Genomic DNA, 6,870 nt, shown 5'->3' with positions numbered 1-6,870 from the left:
TGGAGTTCCCTGGAACCATCAAGGGAGAAGAGCAGAGAGAGGAACCCTACCCAGAGATGCAGTGACGCCAGAGATGGAGGCAGAGACAATGACATGGAGAGATGGAGCAGCTGGGGACTTTAGACCCAGAAAGGAAGAGGGTTGTTTGCTGACAACCACGGGGCAGGCTTGCAGGATATACCCTTTGGTTGTTTGATGATGCATGGAGGGGATTGTAACCATGGGAATGAAACCATGTACGATAGGATGAATGTAAAACTAATGTTCTCCCATGTAAACTATCACATAATTTAAATGTTTTACATTAAAAAAAAAAATGTAGATGAAAGGAGATGAAATCCTTTGACAAAACTGGAGGATTAAACAAAAGTTCCCTGGGGGAAAGAAATGGTGACACAAATGGGAAATAATTTTCCTAAAATAGGAAGAAAAAAGAGCAGATAGAAATTCATTTTCTCAAAGTGTTCACTAAAATTCTAAATTATTTTTGTAAGTTTCTCTAATTGTAAAGCATTTTCAGTGTTCATATAAGGATGGATTTTAAAGGAAGAAATGGAATAGGAATAGGATTTCAACATTGTATCTTCTTGTTTTTTAGTTTTTTTTTGGATTCTATAACCTGCAGAAAAGATATTTTGTTTTTCTCATATCCCTTAGAAACTTTTAAATTTAGGAGCAGTGCTGTTTTAATTTATTGCACAGAGAGTTACCTTAGCAAGGTTAAATGATACCCAAAACAGCTATTTATATTATAGCTTTTAGTAATGCTATTATAACAACATACAAATGAATACACTATTGGGTCATAAATGCTTATTCATATAATGAGTATGAATCTCAGATAGGATCTCTCCATTCTTAGAACTGCCCTTGCTTATTGAAGAAAGAAAAGACAAATGTGAACTGAAAATGAACATGAAGCAATATTCTTCACTGCCTCAGAGGCAAAAATCAGTGTGGAGCACTACTTTTGTTTTTTTCTGAGTTATAAAATCCAAGAAAGAAACACTGTGGGATTTGTACAGTTTTTTGTTTCAATCAATGTGTACTTTTGTTGTGAAAGTGTTTGCTTATGGGTCGCAGATAGCCTAGTGTTTTTGTCTGTCTCGTGAACACTATATCCTGTCATGGGAGACCTTAATGCTCATGATGTGTACTAGTAGCCGTCCTAATGACTTTCACTGATAGAGCCCTACCTGGATTTTGAAGGTTATAGTGATGTAGAGTTTTTTTAAAAAAATAGAATTATCTTCATAGCAACTGAGGATTTGTGGAGTAGAATTATCTCTATCTAGACACAATTTTAGCAGCCCTGCTGGTGCTGTGGGTGAGGCACTGGGCTACTAACCAAAAGGTCAGGGTTTCAAACCCATCAGTCGTATCATGGGAGAAGGATGAATTTGTATGCTTTCAAAAGATTTACAGTCTTGGAAACCCTCTAAAGGTTACAGTCAACTAGATGGCAGTAGACTTTGGATTAGATAAAATCATGCACCAGGACCCATTGAAGAGAAAATAGATACAGACAAAACTGACAGAGACTATAGTCCTCAATAAAGCTTAGAGAACTGTATACAAAGTTTGGATTTGAGCAGGAACTCATGTGAGGTCACTCCCAAGAATGTCAAGGACAGTGACAAGCAAAGAAACCTTTATTGGTACTGGACCCTGAGTTCTTCAGCTTCCTATGAGTTGAGTCACTCCAACAACTCTCCTTTGCATCTCTACTTGTGTAAAAGAGCAAAACAGCCGGGCCTTGTGAAAGTTAAAAGAACTTTTATTGCAAGACAAAGTTATTAGTAAATTGAGAATCACAAGATCCCGAGGATTGTGAACCAAGCAATTAAAGGAGAAGACAACACAAGAATTTTTATAATAAAACACATAGAACTGGGGTCTATCGGGCTGAAATGTAGAGTCACAGAAGGTTCCATTTCAATAAGAAAATCTAACATCCTTTCTTTGTTTTCTTAGATGCTGTGTGTTGGCTCTTTAGACATCCTTCTCTTAATGGTTACCATCGGTGTCACATCTACCTTGATTTTCAACAATTTAGGCAGATACATTTTGAAACAAGAATGTGGATTTTCAGGCAAAAGAATAATTACTCTTTATGTTTTCTACTAAATAAGAATTGGTCCAGGAGCTATTGTTATTGAAACACCAGGGTTCTGTGGAGCCATAAATTACTACAAAAATATATGGAGGACCTCAACAAGGAGTGCCAAAAACTTCATCAGTGTTTGCAGCATGTTTTTGTGAATGAAGGTGATCTATGGTCTTTAAGTCAAAGGCATGCCAAACTGGTACCTCTAACAGCCATTTATCAAGAAATCCAGGAGGCCAACCAAGCAATTGAAGAATTAGAATCCTTGTGTAAAAGTCTAAATAAGCAAGATGAAAAGCAATTACAAGATCTTGCACTAGAAGAAAGGCAAACTATTGATAAAAAAAGAAAAACAACATGTTATATAATGAAATTTTCCAGAGTTTAGTGCCAAAGGAGAAATATGACAAAAAATGATGTGATTTTAGAGGTACATTTGGAAGAACTATTGGAGGTTATATTTGCCAACAATTTATCCAGGAAATGCTATAAGCACTGGGAATTTGAACTTCTGAAGTATATACCAGCTGATTATGGTGGGCTACATCATGCAGCTACCTGAATTTCTTGTGGAAAATGTCTACAAGCACTTGAAGTATGAAGGTGGGATTCACCGTGTTCAGTGAATTCCTGAGGTTGGCCTGTCTTCAAGGATGCAGCATATTCACACAGGAACAATGTCAGTTATTGTCCTTCCTCAGCCAGACAAGGGAGATGTGAAAGTGGACACCTAAGGATTTGAACTTTTTGAGCCAAAGGAGCAGGAGGACAGCATGTCAACATGACGGACAGTGCTGTCAGACTTGTCCATATCCCCACAGGGATAGTAGTCGAATGTCAACAAGAATAATCCCAGATAAAATCAAAGAAAGAGCCATGCGTGTGTTGAGAGTTAAAGTCTACCAGAAGATTGTTGAGAAAGACAAGTGTCAACAATGAAGTGCTAGGAAACTACAGGTGGGAACAAGAGCCCAGTCAGAAAGAATACGGACATATAATTTCACCTAGGATAGAGTCACTGACCACAGGATAGCATATGATGTTTGTGATATTAAGGGCTTTTTATGTGGTGAGAATGTTCTGGATCAGCTAATTCAAAGACTGCTTCAGTCAACAGATGAAGAGGTCTAGGCTGAACTGTTGGATGAAAACCTTAAATCAGCAAAATAAATGGTGGTTTCTTATTTATGAAGTGGACTCATATCAAGAAAAAGACTGAGTCTTAGAAATAGTTATGAATTTTCATAAAATGCAGCTAAAAGTGCACAGTACTTAAACATGTTTTTAATGTATTGAGTGACGTTTCTTGATGTAAGAGTTTATTTAGTATTCCTTTATAGCATAGTTCAACTCTTCAAGTAGAAAACAAATGTGCATCATTGAAAAGAGACATAATCAATAGTGTGTTAGAATAAATCACTTTATCTCTTAAAAAAAAACATTAGGAACTTAAACAAAGACAATGATTTTCTGACACTTATGTAATGGTTGCAAGATTAAGTGAATCTAGCTTCAAAATAATCCTGAGATCCTACTTGCATAGCCATAGGGAGGACATAAGTAATTCTAACATTTACCTTGAGTATGTCAGTTTGTTGTATTGTGGTGGCTTGTGTTTGACTGTGATGATGGGAGCTATGCAATCAGTATTTTAAATATGAATAAGGTCACTGATGGTGAACATGATTCAGAGGAGCTTTCAGGAGAGAGAGATTGGGAAGAAGGTAATGCAAGCAACTGAATGGTTAGCCACTGAAAATCTTATGATGAGTAGCAGAGCATTGTCAGTAATAGTGTGGGGAGAGGAGCCTCTGAGATTGAAAGGCACTTAAAATATGATGGCAGAAAAGTTGCCTACTCAAACAGAGTTGGCTTCAATAATATAAATTGAACAAAGCTTTTAGGACCTGCACTTGCTCTGCTCAAAATGAGAAGAAACTACTGCAAACATCCATGAATAATCAGAATGTGGAACATATGCAGCATGAATCTAGAAAAACTGGAAATCATCCAAAATGAAAAGGAACACATAAAACCATTATTTTAGGATTGGGAAAGGTGAAAAGGACAAGTATTTGCAGTTTTGAGTTGGACAGTCTTATGGTTTACTACACTGGGAACGACAAATTGAAGAGGAATGGCACGGCATTCATGGTGAAACAGATATTTCAACATCTATCTTGGAGTACAATGCTGTTTGCAATAGGTTACCATTCTAGATGTCTAAAAGGAAGACCAGTTAATATCACTAGTCATCAAATTTACACATCAAGTATTAAAGCCAGTAAAATGTCTACCAACTTCTGCAGTCTGAAATTGATAAAACATCTAATCAAGAAGTATTGATAATTGCTGGTAATTTGGAATGTGAAGATGGAAACCAAGAGGAAGGATCATTAATTACAAAATATGGCCTTGCTGATAAAAATGATGCTGGATATCACATGATATAATTTTGCAATTCCAATGACTAATTCACTGTGAATACCTTTTTAAACAATATAAAAGCTCAAAATGAGAATAAACAGCTGCAATTATACAAACAGACCTTCCCAGATAGAACACACAGGAATCAAATTAACTACATCTGTGGATTTGATGGTGGAAAAGCTCAATATCATCACACAAAACAAAGCTAGGGCAGATTGTGGCACACACTCATATGAAAGTTCAGACTGAAGTTGAAGAAAACTTTAAATTATGATCTTGAATTTATCCCACCTGAAATTAGAGACTATCTCAAGAACAGATTTGTTGCATTAAACAGTAATGAAAAAAAGACCAGAAGAGCTTTATGATGACATCAAGAACATATAGGAAGAAAGTAAAAGGTCACTAAAAAGACAGCAAAGACCAAAGTGGATGTCAGAAGAGATTCTGAAACTTACTGTCCAGCATAGAAATGCTAAAACAAATGGAAGAAATGATTAAACAAAAGTGTTGAACAGAAAGTTTCAAACTGCAGCTCAAGAAGAAAAAGTGTTAATGGGAAATGTGCCTGGAGTTAGAAAATCAAAAGGGAAGAACACATTCAGCATATCTCAAGCTGAAAGAACTGAAATGAACATTCAAGCCTTTACTTGAGTTATTGAATAATTCTATGGACAAAATATTGACTGATGTAGAAAGCATCAAAATAAGATGGAAGAGAACAAAACACAGTCTCTGTACCAAAAAGTAATGGTAAATGTTTAACCATTTCAAAAACTGATGGTACTGAAGGAAGAAGTCCAAGATGCACTGAAAGTATTAACAACACGGTACTTTGTCAACAAATAATTGATGGCATACAAATTAAAATATTTCAACAAATTGATGAAACACTGGAAGAGCTCATTCATCTATGCCAAGAAATTTGGAAGACAACTATCTGGCCAACTGATTGGAAGAGATCCAGATTTGTGCCCATTCCAAAGAGAGGTGACCCACTGGAATGAGGAAATCATGGAACAACATCATTAATATTACATGCAAGTAAAATATTCTGAAGATAATTAAAAACTGATTGCAACAGTGAACTTCCGGAAATTCACACTAAGTTCATGAAGGTTTAAATGTCAGATGGATGTTGGCTGAAATCAGAAAAGACCAGAAATATGCTTACCTGCACATTATTGACTATACAAAAGCTTTCAATTGTGTGGATCATGACAAATTATGGATAACTTTGGGAAGAAGAGGTATTCAAGTACACAGACAAGAGGCAATTGTTAGAATAAGGACACTGGATGGTTTAAAATTAGGAAAAGGTGTGTTCCAGGGTTGTATTCTTTCACCATACTTATTCAATCTGTAGGCTTAGTAAATAATCTGAGAAACTGGATTTTATGAAGAACATGGCATCAAGACTGGAGATAGACTCATTAGACATATGTAGATAATACAATCTTGCGTACTGAGAGTGAAGCGAAATTAACATACTTACTGATGATGATCAAATACTTTTTTGAAAGTACTGTAGAATGCCATAGGTATAAACAAATCTGTGTTGGGAGAAATACAGCCAAAATGCTCCTTAGAAGCCTGTATGTTGGACTTTGTCTCTCATACTTCAGACATGTTGTAAAGAGGGACCAGTCCCTGAAAAACGACATCATGCTTAGTAAAGTGGAGGGTCAGCCAAAAAGAGTAAGAGCCCTCAAAAGATGGATTGACACAGTGTCTGTAGCAATGGGCTCAAGTGTAAGAACTGCCATAAGGATGGCACAGAAACAAGGAATGTTTCATATTTTGTGCATAGTGTTGTTGTGAGTTAGAACCAACTCTAGGGCATCTAACAACAAAAACCATCTTCTCAGTCTGAAATTGATCAAATATGCAGTCAGGATATATTGATAATTATTGGTGATTGGAATGCAAAAGTTGAAAAATGAGGAAGGATCAGTAGTTGGAAAATATGAACTTGGTGATAGAAATGATACTACAGACTGCATGATAGAATTTTGCAAAATCAATGAATGATTCATTGCAAATAACTTTTTCAACAGCATAAAAGGAAATTCTTAATGTACTCCTCGCCATATGTAATACACAAGAACCAAAATGACTATATCTATAGGAAGAGATGATGAAGAAACTCAAAATCACCAGTCAAAACAAGGCCAGGGATAACTCTGGGAGAGATCATCTATTGTTCATATACCTGTTCAAGTCAAAGCTCAAATAATTAGATTGATCCATGAGAGTGAAAACATAACCTTGAGTATTGCTATTGTTATCAGGTGCCATGCAGTTGTACTGACTCACAGCGACCCTATGCACAA

General features: G+C 36.1%; 1 pseudogene; it reads left to right on the top strand.

Moving 5' to 3' along the window:
* LOC102818226 overlaps window positions 1–3,277 on the top strand; it is an 80,968-nt pseudogene extending 77,691 nt beyond the window's left edge.
* The last annotated feature ends 3,593 nt before the right edge of the window (window positions 3,278–6,870 follow it).

This window comes from Chrysochloris asiatica, unplaced genomic scaffold (genome assembly GCF_000296735.1).
Source record: "Chrysochloris asiatica unplaced genomic scaffold, ChrAsi1.0 scaffold00325, whole genome shotgun sequence".
Classification (NCBI taxonomy): Eukaryota; Metazoa; Chordata; class Mammalia; order Afrosoricida; family Chrysochloridae; genus Chrysochloris; species Chrysochloris asiatica.
Note: the sequence above shows the minus strand (reverse complement) of the source record. Positions and strands in the feature narration are given on the sequence as shown.